Source organism: Triticum aestivum, chromosome 5A (assembly GCF_018294505.1).
Source record: "Triticum aestivum cultivar Chinese Spring chromosome 5A, IWGSC CS RefSeq v2.1, whole genome shotgun sequence".
Lineage (NCBI taxonomy): Eukaryota > Viridiplantae > Streptophyta > Magnoliopsida > Poales > Poaceae > Triticum > Triticum aestivum.
Genome location: NC_057806.1, coordinates 463723571 through 463738910, shown reverse-complemented (window position 1 = coordinate 463738910; position 15340 = coordinate 463723571).

The window sequence follows — 15340 nt, the reverse complement described above, 5'->3', positions numbered from 1 at the left end:
GCTTCTCAATCTAATTGCTAGCCTTCGCCTGTACTAAGTGGGGATTCTGCTTGTACATAAAAAAACTTGAACCCAAAGGTATTCCAGATGAGTCCACCATACCTACCTATATGCGGTATTACCCTGCCGTCCTAAGTAAATTTGCATGTGCCACCTCTAAAAACTTCCAAAAAATATCCGTTTTGTGTACCTGGATCGTTCATGGAACGACAGGAGGTAGTTGGTATCTTCCATGCTAAGCGGGTTATTCTCAGGTCGAGTGTTTATTCACTCGCCATCGCACAAGAAAGGGCGGTAATAGGGATGCCCAGTCCCAAAGTGCAAAATACAAAAAGAGTTAATCGCTCAAATAATCAAACAAAAACTCCCAATGGAGTCGAAACCTTTACTTTTTTATCGCTTGGGAACCGCCACTATCTTGTTTAGCATGGGAGATATTGATAACTGATAGTCGTGAAGTATAAGAGAAGGGTGCATGTCTCAAAATATCATTTATCTCTGTTTTAAAACTTGAGCTCTAGCACCTCTGCAAATCACTGCTTCCCTCTGCGAAGGTACTATCTATTTACTTTTATGTTGTGTCATCACCTTCTAAAACAAGCGCTAGAACCTGAGAGCGCAGCTGTCATGACTTATGCATTGTGTGTAGCTAATGTTCGGTGCATCATGATTGGATCTTTTCAACCATGAATTAAAATGTTTAGTCGCTGCCTGGACTTTGGAGGTGCTCTGCATTTATGTTTTGCGGTCTCAGAAAGGGCTAGCGAGATACCACTATTGTCATATTATATCATGGTTGTTTTGACAATGTGTTGCCGTTTGAGATGTCTTATTATTGCTCGCTAGCTGATTATGTCATTGATATGAGTTAATATAACATTTAAGAGATATTGCCGGCATGGTTAGTTATAATGTTGCCTGAAAACCTGGGTGTTGTTTAAGCTTATCTATGCAAACAAGAGCAAAAGAGTTCGTAAAAGTTTTTTTTCACTTTCAGTTTATCAACTGAATTGCTTGAGGACAAGCAAAGGTTTAAGCTTGGGGGAGTTGATACGTCTCCAATGTATCTAATTTTCCTAACGCTTTTCCTCTTGTTTTGGACTCTAATTTGCATGTTTTGAATGAAACTAACCCCGGACTAACGCTGTTTTCAGCAGAACTACAATGGTGTTGTTTTTGTGCAGAAATAAAAGTTCTTGGAATGGAACGAGACTTTGCAAGGATTTTTTATATCAATAATAAGAATTTCTGGAGCCAAGACCCAAGCAGAGGAAGGCACCTGGGTGAGCACAACCGACCAGGGCGCGCCCCCCTCTCCTGGTGCGCCCAGGTGGGTTGTGCCCACCTGGTGGCCCCGCAGACCCTGAAACCGACGCTATAAAATCCTATTTTTCTAGAAAAAATCAGGGAGAAAGAATTATCGCGATCCACGAGATGGAGCACCGCCACCTCCTGTTCTTCATCAGGAGGCCAAATTTGGAGTCCGTTTAGGGCTCTGGAGAGGGGGGTCTTCGTTCCTCGTCATCACCAACCCTTCTCCATCGCCAATTCCATGATGCTCCCCACCGGGAGTTAGTAATTCCTTCGTAGGCTCTCTGGTCGGTGAGGAGTTGGATGAGATTCATCATGTAATCGAGTTATTTTTGTTAGGGCTTGAACCCTAGTATCCGCTATGTTCTAAGATTGATGTTGCTATGACTTTGCCATGCTTAATGCTTGTCACTTTGGGCCCGGGTGCCATGATTTCAGATCTGAACCGTTTATGTTATCACCATTATATCCATGTTCTAGATCCGATCTTGCAAGTTATAGTCAGCTACTACGTGTTATGACCCGGCAACCCTGGAGTGACAATAGTCGAGACCACTCCTGGTGATGACTGTTGTTTGAGGAGTTCATGTATTCATCATGTGTCAACGCTTTGTTCCGGTTCTCTATTAAAAGGAGGCCTTAATATCCCTTAGTTTCCAATGTGGACCCCGCTGCCACGAGAGGGTAGGACAAAAGATGTCATGCAAGTTCTTTCCATAAGCACGTATGACTATTTATGGAATACATGCCTACCTTATATTGATGAACTGGAGCTAGTGCCGTATCGCCCTATTTACGGAATACATGCCTACATTATATTGATGAACTGGACCTAGTGCCGTATCGCCCTACATTATGTTGATGAACTGGAGCTGATGCCACGGGAGGGTAGGACAAAAGATGTCATGCAAGTTCTTTCCAACAAGTCATCGATCCAATGCCTACGAATTTATCTTATATTGTTCTTGCTAAGCTACTACTGCTATCATCATTGTTACACTTGCTACAAAATTACTGCTATCACTGTTACCATCACCATTACTATTGCTACTAAAAACTATCATACTACTTTGCTACTGGTCACTTTGTTGCAGATAAATAATCTCCAGGTGTGGTTGAATTGACAACTCAGCGGCTAATACCTTCAAACATTCTTTGGCCCCCCATGTGTCGAATCAATAAATTTGGGTTTTATACTCTACCCTCGAAAACTGTTGCGATCCCCTATACTTGTGGGTTATCAGCATATGACATTCAAAACACCAATCTGTGTAGCATTCAAAAACAAATCTAAGCTTACATGAAAACCCCAATCTGTGTAGCATTAAAAAACAAATCTAATAATCATGTGTAGCATTTAAGCACAAAGATCTTTATCTCTCATTAAGATCTGTCTAGCATTTTTGCAACGAATGTAATACAAAAAACCCCATCCCCCCATACAGAAAACCCAATCCCTCAAACCAAGTACTCTAACCATCTGTACTACCCTACAAATCACAATCCAACCAATGAAACTAGGGGCTAAATCTACAATCTAGATATTGCAACTAGGGTACAATTAAATGGAAGTACCTCCTGTACCACCTTCTCCTCGCTAGGCTACACATCTGGATGGACTGCGCCGCTCGACGTCGTCACCTTCAGCTCTGGCGGTGCCGTGGCGATGCCCGCACCTCCTTCTCCACATCCACAACCACGACAGCGGTTGCAAGTTTCCCTGCACCACCATGGACGCCGCCAATGTCCAGCACTGCATCTACTGCCGCGGTCACCGCGCCCAGCAGATCTCTGGCCGCTGTGCTGGTGTCACCACGAGCGTCCGCCATCGGTAGGAGGGAGGTGATGAAGGTGAGGATGAGGATGCGGTGGGGGAGAGGGAGACGATGCGGTGGAGGAGAGCGAGAAGACACGGTGGGAGAGAGGGAGACGATGCACTGGGGAGGGGATTTGGGGGGAAATGGTAGGGGAGATGCGGTTTCCCCTCTTATACGATGGGACATTTCTGGCATGTTCTAGGGACACGTGCTACCCCATGACCGCGATCAGTTGCATGGACGCCTACCCGACCCCACTAGTCAGAGTTAACGGTCAAGCGATTGACCCGACGGCAACGTCCAATTTGCCCATTTGTGAGAGTTTCAACCAAGGGAGTGGGGAAAAGTGAGCAAAAGTTAAGAGCATGGGGATGAATGAGTACAACTAAGGAACTAGGGGCACCGATGTAAAAATCCCTATATATTTTTCTTTACCAATAATGAGGGGGCCCCAGACAATCTATCCCTTTGACCCGACAACAAGAAGGGTTTGACAATGATGGTTTCCTATTGCTATGTGTGCCATGTTAGACCAAATAAAGTTTGAGAGAATGCGTTGGACGACACCCCCCTCCCCCCCGCAGCCTCGAAGTTGGGAAACCGACATCATACGTATTGAACCAGGCTTGGGGTCGGGTACGGTGTTCGGTTTGTAATGTAGTTGGTGGCCCTTCGAAGTTGTGCATTCGGGATTTAAACACATCACACACCATCGTACCAATACTTATTTTCCGGCCACATGCAGTGTATATGGGGTCTTCTGATCGACCATGTCTCCCTTGTGCGGTTTTTTGTGACGACACACATATCTGTGGGCTCCCCGAGTGTATAGATATCATCCCTTTAACCGATAACGAGGGGTATGTGTTGGCTATGAATGGATTGCTCCTAGTTCGTGTTAGGGCCGGCCACCGTCACATGTCGTTCAACCAAAGCTCGAGCTCATGCGTTGTCAGGATTCCCTCCCACATGCTCGGATTGCTATGTTCGACCTACATCATACCCTCCATATCTCGTCCTTAACTACCTAGCCTTCATGGTTGTTGTCTGTATCGAGAGGTAGGAACCACATCTAAATTGTACATTATTCTATATTAAAAACACACATCACCCCTTCCAATGTACATCATTTTGGGCCACATGCAAGACGTGCTGGTTTTGTGGTCCCTCTCGTGCGACTTTTGTGATGGTTCAATCTATTGGCCCAAGCGGTTTATCGACAACAATAGTTGTCATTTGACCAAACGATAGATTCCCTGGTCCGTCTTATGGTAGGTCATGGCGACATGCATGTATGACCAAAGTATCATTACGTGCATCTGCCCCGCTGACACAAAGTGGGAGGTTGTGGGTCAAGCACCCTAGCTAGCTACGACATTATGTCATTATAGATATATCCAATGGTGCTTTCAGGTTTGCGAGGCAGGTGCCACCAAAGTTGTGCATTGTGTATTGAAAGTTTTAAATATCACACCCAATATTCCTACATATATTTGGCCACTTCCAGGTGGTTCTTGACTTCTGGCCCCTCTCATCAATCGTTGTCGGCGCACCCAACTGTTGGCCCGCGCGGTCAAAGATGTGCATTGGAATTTAGAACGTCACAGACCATCCTTTTCACTCATATATATTTGGGACACATGCTGGTGTGGCTGTCTTCTAACCCTCTCTAACGGATTTTTGCTGCAAAGACTCTGATGACGCTCAATGGACACAGGTATAATATCTTAACCGTGTGCGATGCAAGTGCGCTGTGAATCACCACGACTGCACAAGCACGAGCAAAGGTGGAGGTACTTGCTCAACCGTGTGCGATGCAAGTGCGTTGTAAAATCACCATGATGCGCAAGCGCGAGCAAAGGGTGGAGGTGCTGGCTTAACCGTGTGCGATGCAAGTGCACTGTAAAATCAGCACCTGCGCAAGCCAAAGGCAGGTAGTTTATTTAGAAATTAGGACGAACCATGTGCGCTAGACCAGCTAGAAAGAAATCTAAAAACAAACTGCCCGCCTTGAGCGTTGCAAAAATCAGCAGTTCCGCCACTTATCCTTATTATCATACACGCATATTCTTATTGGATCGTACGCGATCTTGGGTACTCCCGCCCCGCATCAATTCCTTTACCCAAATTTTAGTAGCCATCATACTTCAACCATCGCCCACACTCCTCCAGCACCGACCTTATAGTAAAATTGCAGTAGTCGAGGCATTTGAACCGTCGCCCTCCCTCATCCACCACCATCTCCACCCACCATTACTAAAAAAATTAGTAGCTACGGCGTATCCTCAAACACCACCCCCCTCCATAGTCCCCCCACCCGGCCCCTCCCCCCTCGAACCCTAGCTCGCCATCGCCGCCGGTCTATCCGTTTCTCAGGTTACCCAGTGATTCCCATACCGTCGCGCTCACTCCCCTAAGTTTTTAGATGAGGCTTGCGGCGTCCCTCCCTGCCAGATCCACATCCCCTGCTCCACAATGTCGCAGCCTAAGCTCGACCACATATCCCCAGTGAGCCCGACGAGCGTTCGGCCAAGAAGAGGTTTATCATGGCCTCTCCGGTGAACGTTGGCGAGGTGGTCGTCGTTTGCCCTGACCTGTCGATCCCGAAGAAACACGTCGTTGTGGAAGCCGGCGAAGATGTTGACTACATTGCCATGTCGAAGGCTTCATGTCAGCGGGCTAGCATATTACTGTATCTCGGGAAAGCTGGCTAAGACATCAAGCTCGTCGACAACAACGGCTTCACATGGGCCATGTCACAGGTTAAGTGGTCCATCCCCAACCCCTCTGGTTCAACCACTGTTGATCTCTTTGACGGCCCTGCCGCTGATCTCCTCCGCCAAGCGGTCAAGGATTTGCGATCCTTGTACGCCATCGAACCCATTTTGTCATTTCTGAAGGAGACTTTCTTGTTGGGGAACGTAGTAATTTCAAAAAAAATCCTACGCACACACAAGATCTATCTAGGTGATGCATAGCAATGAGAGGGGAAGAGTGTTGTCCACGTACCCTCGTAGACCGTAAGCAGGAGTGTTATGACAACGCGGTTGATGTAGTCGATCATCTTCACGATCCTACCAATCCTAGCACTGAAGGTACGGCACCTCCGTGATCTGCACACGTTCATCTCACTGACGTCCCACGAACTCTAGATCCAGCTGAGTGTCAAGAGAGAGTTTCATTAGCACGACGGCGTGATGACAGTGATGATGAAGCTACCGGAACAGGGCTTCCCCTAAGTACCGCTACGATATGATAGAGGTGGATTATGGTGGAAGTGGGCACCGCACATAGCTAAGACAATTGTCAACTTGTGTGTCTATGGGGTGCCCCCTCCCCCGTATATAAAGGAGTGGAGGAGGGGGAGGGGCCGGCCCTCTATGGTGCGCCCAAGGGAGTCCTACTCCCACCGGGAGTAGGACCCCCCCCCCTTCCCTAGTTGGATTAGGAGAGGAATGAAGGGGGAGAGAGGGAGAAGGAAAGGGGGGTGAGGGGGTCCTAGACTAAGGGGTCCTCGGGCGTCTGACCTATTGGATATGGGCCGGACTGATGAGCTGTGAAGATACGAAGACCGAAGACTCTGCCTGTGTCCGGATGGGACTCTCCTTGGCATGGAGGGAAAGCTTGGCGACCAAATATGAATATTCCTTTCTCTGTAACTGACCTTGTGTAACCCTAGATCCCTCCTGTTTCTATATAAACCGGAGGGCTAGGTCCGTAGATAGCCCCAAATAATCATAACCAGACTAGACTTTTAGGGTTTAGTCATTACGATCTCGTGGTAGATCAACTCTTGTAATACTCATATTCATCAAGATCAATCAAGCAGGAAGTAGGGTATTACCTCCATAGAGAGGTCCCGAACCTCGGTAAACATTGTGTCCCCTCGTCTCCAGTTACCACCCATCCTAAACGCACAGTTCGGGACCCCCTACCCAACATCCGCCAGTTTTGACACCGACAGGGGGCGGCCCCCCACCCAATTCGGATTGAGCTTGGGGGGGCGCCCCTTCCTAGGCTCCCTTCTCCTCTCTCCCACTCTGGCCCAATAAGGCCCATATACTTCCCGGGGGTTCCGGTAACCTCCCAATACTCCGGTATATGCCCGAACTCACCCGGAACCATTCCGATGTCCAAACATAGGCTTCCAATATATCAATATTTATGTCTTGACCATTCTGAGAGTCCTTGTCATGTCCTTGATCATATCTGGGACTCTGAACTACCATCGGTACATCAAAACACATAAACTCATAATACCGATCATCACCGTAGGTTAAGTGTGCGGACTCTACGGGTTCAAAAACTATGTAGACATGACCAAGACTCATCTCCGGTCAATAACCAATAACGGAACCTGGATGCTCATATTGGTTCCTACAAATTCTACGAAGATCTTTACTGCTCAAACCGCACAACAACATGCGTTGTTCCCTTTGTCATCGGTATGTTACTTGCCCGTGATTCGATCATCGGTATCTCAATACCTAGTTCAATCTCGTTACTGGCAAGTCTCTTTACTCGTTCCGCAATGCAACATCCCGTAACTAACTCATTAGTCACATTGCTTGCAAGGCTTATAGTGATGTGCATTACCGAGAGGGCCCAGAGATACCTCTTCGATACATGGAGTGACAAATCCTAATCTCAATCGATGCCAACTCAACAAATACCATCGGGGACACCTATAGAGCATGTTTATAGTCACCCAGTTATGTTGTGACATTTGATAGCACATTAAGTGTTCCTCCGGTATTCGGGAGTTGCATAATCTCATAGTCATAGGAACATGTATAAGTTATGGAGAAAGCAATAGCAGTAAACTAAACAATCATCATGCTAAGCTAACGGATGGGTCAAGTCAATCACATCATTCTCTAATGATGTGATCCCGTTTATCAAATGACAACTCTTTGTCCATGGCTAGGATACTTAACCATCTTTGATCAACGAGCTAGTCAAGTAGAGGCATACTAATGACACTCTATTTGTTTATGTATTCACACATGTACTAAGTTTCCGGTCAATACAATTCTAGCATGAATAATAAACATTTATTGTTATATAAGGAATATAAATAACAACTTTACTATTGCCTCTAGGGCATATTTCCTTCAGTTCTACGGTGGCGGCTTGGTATCCTAAATTGCCAAGTCAGATCTCATCGACCACGACCACAAGGAGGGCACCCACAAAGTTTCTTCCTAGGTGAAACAACCCATCTTTGACATTAGAGAGCACACCATGGGTATGTTCTCTTCCAACTGGAAGGATCCCGTCTGTGACATGTGAGGCAACATCCTATTAGCAAATCTTACCTTTTCTAGCTTGCCAACCCGTACCCTTTATTGCAGTAGCATTTGCCGTGCGGTGCTTTAACTGTGTCATGTTTAATTATTTCAGTTATGTAAAAATGTATTGTTCAATTGGGCTATGTGATGTTTAAGTATGAATTATCCACTTTAGTTTCACAAATGGCTATATTTGGTTGTTTATAGTGAGCAGATGCCTTATTTATCTGTATTTAGTTGTTATGTTGGTTGCAGTGACCATTTTTTCAGTTATCGAGCAGATGCCTTGTTTATATGTATTGGGTTCTTAGGTTGGTTGCAGTGAGCATTTGTCCAGTTATCAAGAAGATGCCTTGTTTATCTGTATTTGGTTGTTAGGTTGGTTGCAGTGAGCATTTGTCCAGTTTTCAAGCAGATGCCTTGTTTATCTGTATTTGCTTGTTAGGTTGGTTGCAGTGAGCATTTGTCCGGTTTTCAAGCATATGCCATTTGTATCTATATTTGCTTGTTAGGTTGGTCGCAGTGAGACTCTGTCTAGTTTTCAATGCCTATATTTGGTTGTTATACTGATCATTTATGCCTTATTTATTTCAGTCATTCACAATGTGATGTTCATTATGTGCAAGTCGGAACTGTGCCACTCGATTGCATCAATACCAGTTTGAATGGCTATATTTGGTCCTAGATATTCCTGGAGTAGTTAACACATGCCCTTTATTTAAGTTTTACACATTTATCCAGTGTGATGTTCAAGCATTACCTATGTTCTATTCATTTTCAATAATACCAGTTTGAATTGCAATATTTGATGGGTGTTAAGCCTGTTGTCGGTAACATTGCCTTCCATTTTATATCTGCGTTTGGACTCCGTTTGATATTGATTTCCCACGATGTAAAAAACATGCAAAAAAAATAGCAACTGGCACTTAGCACTATGTCAATAGGTTAATACCAAAAAATGATATCAAATGACTATAAAATGATTATAAAACATCCCTCAATGATAATGTAACAGCATGGAACAACAAAAATTATAGATATGTGATGACCCACAAGTATAGGGGATCTATCATAGTCCTTTCGATAAGTAAGAGCGTCGAACCCAACGAGGGGCAGAAGGAAATGACAAGCAGTTTTCAGTAAGGTATTCTCTGCAAGCACTGAAATTATCGGTAACAGATAGTTTTGTGATAAGGTAATTCGTAAAGGATAACAAGTAACAAAAGTAAACAAGGTTCAACAAGGTAGCCCAATCCTTTTTGTAGCAAAGGAAAATCCTGGACAAACTCTTATATAATGGAAAGCGCTCCGGAGGACACATGCATGGGAATTATCGTCAAGCTAGTTTTCATCATGCTCATATGATTCGCGTTCGTTACTTTGATAATTTGATATGTGGGTGGACCGATGCTTGGGTACTGCCCTTCCATGGTTAAGCATCCCACTTATGATTAACTCCCCTCGGAAGCATCTGCAACTACAAAAGAAGAATTAAGGTAAACCTAACTATAGCATGAAACATATGGATCCAAATCAGCCCCTTACGAAGCAACGCATAAAGTAGGGTTTAAGCTTCTATCACTCTAGCAACCCATCATCTACTTATTACTTCCCAATGCCTTCCCCTAGGCCCAAACAATAGTGAAGTGGCATGTAGTCGACATTCACATAACACCACTAGAGGAAAGACAACATACATCTCATCAAAATATCGAACGAATACCAAATTCACATGACTACTTATAACAAGACTTCTCCAATGTCCTCAGGAACAAACGTAGCTACTCACAAATCATATTCGTGTTCATAATCATAGGTGTATTAATGTGCATAAAGGATCTGAACATATAATCTTCCACCGAATAAACCAACTAGCATCAACTACAAGGAGTAATCAACACTACTAGCAACCCACAGGTACCAAAATCTGAGGTTTTGAGACAAAGATCGAATACAAGAGATGAACTAGGGTTTGAGAGGAGATGGTGCTGGTGAAGATGTTGATGGAGATTCACCCCCTCCCGATGAGAGGATCGATGGTGATGATGATGGTGAAGATTTCCCCCTCTCACAGGGATGTTTCCCTGGCAGAACAGCTTCGCCGGAGCCCTGGATTGGTTCCGCTAAGGTTCTGCCTCGAGATGGCGGCGCTTCGTCCCGAAAGCTTCCTTCTAATTTTTTTTAGGTCAAAAGACACCTTACACCAGAAGATGGGCATCGAGGGGCTTCCAGGTGGCCCACGAGGCAGGGGGCGCGCCCTCCACCCTCGTGGACAATGGCTGGCCCCCTCTGGTCTTTCTTCGCTCAATATTTTTAATATATTCCAAAACTAACTTTCGTGGAGTTTCGGGACTTTTGGAGTTGTGCAGAATAGGTCTCTAATATTTGCTCCTTTTCCAGCCCAGAATTCCAGCTGCCGGCATGCTCCCTCTTCATGTAAACCTTGTAAAAAAAGAGAGAAAAGGCATAAGTATTGTGACATAATGTGTAATAATAGCCCATAATGCAATAAATATCGATATAAAAGCATGATGCAAAATGGACGTATCAACTCCCCCAAGCTTAGACCTCGCTTGTCCTCAAGCGAAAGCTGGTATCAAAAATTATGTCCACATGTTTAGAGATAGAAGTGTCGATAAAATAAAATATGGACATGAAGGCATCATGATCATTCTTAGAAGAGCAACATATATATATTGTCATATGATTTCTTATGATGAAGTAACAATCTATTCACAATGTAAAGTTTGAATCAGAAACTTCATTGGAAAACTAGAAAACTATAATCTCAGTGATTGAAGCAATTGCAATTTATCATAACATCGGAAAGAGTCAATATAAGAGCTTTTCAACAAGTCCACATACTCAACTATCATTTAGTCTTTCACAATTGCTAACACTCATGCAATACTTATGGGTATGAAGTTTTAATCGGACACAGAGAAAGATAGGGGCTTATAGTTTTGCCTCCCAACATTTTACCTCAAGGGTAATCACAACAATAATGCTTTATGAAAACCCACATCCAATTGGATATATATATGTGTGTATATATATCATGATCTTTCCAACACATAGTGCTTGCCAATGGATAAAGTGTAAAAAGGAAAGGTGAGGATCACCATGACTCTTGTATAAGGTATAAGACAAAAATAAAAGATAGGCTCTTCGCGGAGGGAAGAATAGGTTGCCATGTGCTTTTATAGTTGGACACACAAAATCTTAATGCAAAAGAATGTCATTTTATATTGCCACTTATGATAGGGACCTTTATTATGCAGTCCATCATTTTTATTTCTTCCATATCACAAGCTCGTATAAAGCTTATTTTCTCCACACTAATAGGTCATACATATTTAGAGAGCAATTTTCATTGCTTGCAACAATGACAACTTACTTGAAGGATCTTACTCAATCCGTAGGTAGATATGGTGGACTCTCATGGCAAAACTGGGTTTAAGGATATTTGGAAGCACAAGTAGTATCTCTACTTGGTGCAAAGAATTTGACTAGCATGAGGGGGAAAGTCAAGCTCAACATGTTGGATGATCCATGCCAATATAATTTATTTCGGATATAAGAAAACATAACCCATTACGTTGTCTTCTTTGTCCAACATAAACTTTTTAGCATGTCACATTTTAATGAGTTCTCACAATCATAAAAGATGTCCAAGATAGTATATTTATATGTGAAAACCTCTCTTTCTTTATTACTTACTATTAATTGCAATGATGACCAAACCTATGTTTGTCAACTCTCAACAACTTTTATTCATCATACTCTTTATATGTGAAGTCATTACTCTCCATAAGATCAATATGATCTCTTTATTTCTTTTTGTTCTTTTTTTCATTTTATTCCCTCAAGATCATAGCAAGATAACCAAGCCCTCGAGTCAAGACTAATCTTTATTATATATAGCTCACGGACTCGATTACATAGATAAGGATCAACACAAAAACTCAAAGCTAGATCATACTAAACTTTATTCTACTAGATCAAGATATAACCAAAAGGATCAAACTAAGAAAAACGGTAAAGATAGAAGTGTGATGGTGATACGATACCGGGGCACCTCCCCCAAGCTTGGCAGTTGCCAAGGGGAGTGCCCATACCCATGTATTTATGTCTCTTTCTTCGAAGGTGGTGATGATGGAGTTGTTGATGATGTAGGCTTGTTCCTTAATTTGCGCTTGAGGATAGAACTTTGCTCCCTTAGGTCATCGATCTCCTGCTCAAGGCTTAATATCTTTCTGCATAGTTCCTGTTTGTTGTCCTGCAAGAGGCAAAAGGGGATAAACTCGATCTTAGGTTTCTTTGCTCTATCAGGGAGGCTTGACTTTTTGAACTCCACATGCATGTCCCCAGGTTGAGGTAATGGGACTTCATCTTCGTCTGAGCTCATCTCCTCCTTTCCCCTAGGATCATAGTCTTCTTCTTCCTCCGTTGTCGAACCACAATGCTCCAAGTCCCCGTAGACCTTACGGTCTGCAAGGTAATCAACCACATAGCTTTCTTCCTCTGAATCTTGGGATGACATATTGCTCTAATCTGCGGCAGAAACGACTCAAAACAAAAACAGAGGATTTTGTCGTGGTACGATGGTCAAAACCTTCGGGAGATTATATAATGATTTTTTACCGACCAGAAGAAGTATCATGCAAGAAAATGGAGTCCAGAGGGCACGCGAGGTGCCCTCGAGGCAGGGGGCATGCCCAGGGGGCTAGGGCGCGCCCTCCACCCTCGTGGATGCCTCGTGTCCTTTCCAGACTACTTCTTATTTTCCTATTTTCTTAAGTATTCCAAAATGGAGAAAAATTGTTGTTAGAACTGTTTTGGAGTCGATTTACTTACCGTACCTCATACCTATTCCTTTTCGGAGTCTGAAACGTTATGGAAAGTGTCCCTTATGTACTCCTCCGAGGTTACGGTGTCAATAACATTGGTTTCAACATTTATGGGATTACCTGAGATGTAATGTTTGATTCTTTGACTGTTCACCACCTTCGGACTTTTACCTTCGAAGTTGTTGATTTTTATGGCACCAGAACGATAGACCTCCTCGATAACGTAAGGACCTTCCCATTTAGAGAGGAGTTTTCCTGCAAAAAATCTTAAATGAGAGTTGTATAACAAAACATAATCACCTACATTAAACTCATGCTTTTGTATCCTTTTGTCATGCCATCTTTTAACTTTTTCTTTAAATAGTTTGGCATTCTCATAGGTCTGGGTTCTCCACTCATCAAGTGAGCTAATGTCAAATAGTCTCTTCTCACCAGCAAGTTTGAAATCATAATTGAGCTCTTTAATGGCCCAATATGCCTTATGTTCTAGTTCGAGAGGTAAGTAACATTCTTTTCCATAAACCATTTTATACGGAGACATACACATAGGATTTTTATATGCAATTCTATAGGCCCATAATGCATCATCAAGTTTCTTGGACCAATTCTTTCTAGATCTATTAACAGTCTCTTGCAAAATTAATTTAATCTCTCTATTACTCAGTTCTACTTGACCACTAGACTATGGGTGGTATGGAGATGCAATTCTATGATTAACATCATAGTTAGCAAGCATTTTACGAAAAGCACCATGAATAAAAGGTGAACCACCATCAGTCATTAAGTATCTAGGGACAACCAACCTCGGAAAAATAAGTTCTTTAAGCATCTTAGTAGAGGTGTTATGATCAGCACTACTAGCTAGAATAGCTTCTACCCACTTAGTAACGTAATCAACAGCAACTAAAATATGTGTACACCCATTAGAGGAAGGAAATGGTCCCATAATCAAAGCCCCAAACATCTAATGGTTCAATAACAAGTGAATAGTTCATAGGCCTTTCTTGACATCTACTAATATTACCAATTCTTTGACATTCATCACAAGACAAGACAAACTTACGGGCCTCTTTGAAAAGAGTAGGCCAATAAAAACCGGATTGCAATACCATATGTGCAGTTCTATCTCCAGCGTGGTGTCCAACATAAGCCTCGGAGTGACACTTGCGTAGGATCTGTGCATGTTCATGCTCAGGTACACAACGTCTAATAACACCATCTACTCCTTCTTTATAAAGGTGTGGGTCATCCCTGAAGTAATGTCTCAAATCATAGAAAAACTTTTTCTATTGCTGGTATGTGAAAGTAGGTGGTATAAATTTAGCAACAATGTAATTACCATAATCAGCATACCATGGAGCAGTACGAGAAGCTTTTATGACAGCTAATTGTTCATCGGGAAAACTATCATCAATAGGGAGTGGGTCATCAAGAACATTTTCTAACCTAGACAAGTTGTGTGCAATGGGGTTCTCAGCTCCCTTCCTACCAATAATATGCAGATCAAATTCTTGTAGCAAGAAAACCCAACTAATAAGTTTATGTTTAGCATCTTTCTTTTCCATAAGGTATTTAATAGAAGCATGATCAGTGTGAACAGTTACTTTAGAATCATACAATATAAGGTCTGAACTTATCACAAGCAAATACAACTGCTAAAAATTCTTTTTCAGTAGTAGCATAATTTCTCTGGGCACTGTCTAGAGTTTTACTAGCATATTGGATAACATTTAATTTCTAATGAACTCTTTGCCCTATAACAGCACCTACAACATAGTCACTAGCATCACACATAATTTCAAAGGGTAAATTCCAATCAGGTGGCTAAACAATTGGTGCAGAAATCAAGGCTTTCTTAAGTATTTCAAATGCTTCTACACAATCATCATCAAAGACAAAAGGAACATCTTTTTGTAAGAGATTAGTGAGAGGCCTAGAAATTTTTGAGAACTCTTTAATGAACCTCCTATAAAAACCGGCATGACCAAGGAAACTTTTTATACCTTCAATGTCCTTCGGACATGGCATCTTTTCAATAGCATCAACTTTAGCTTTATCAACTTCAATACAT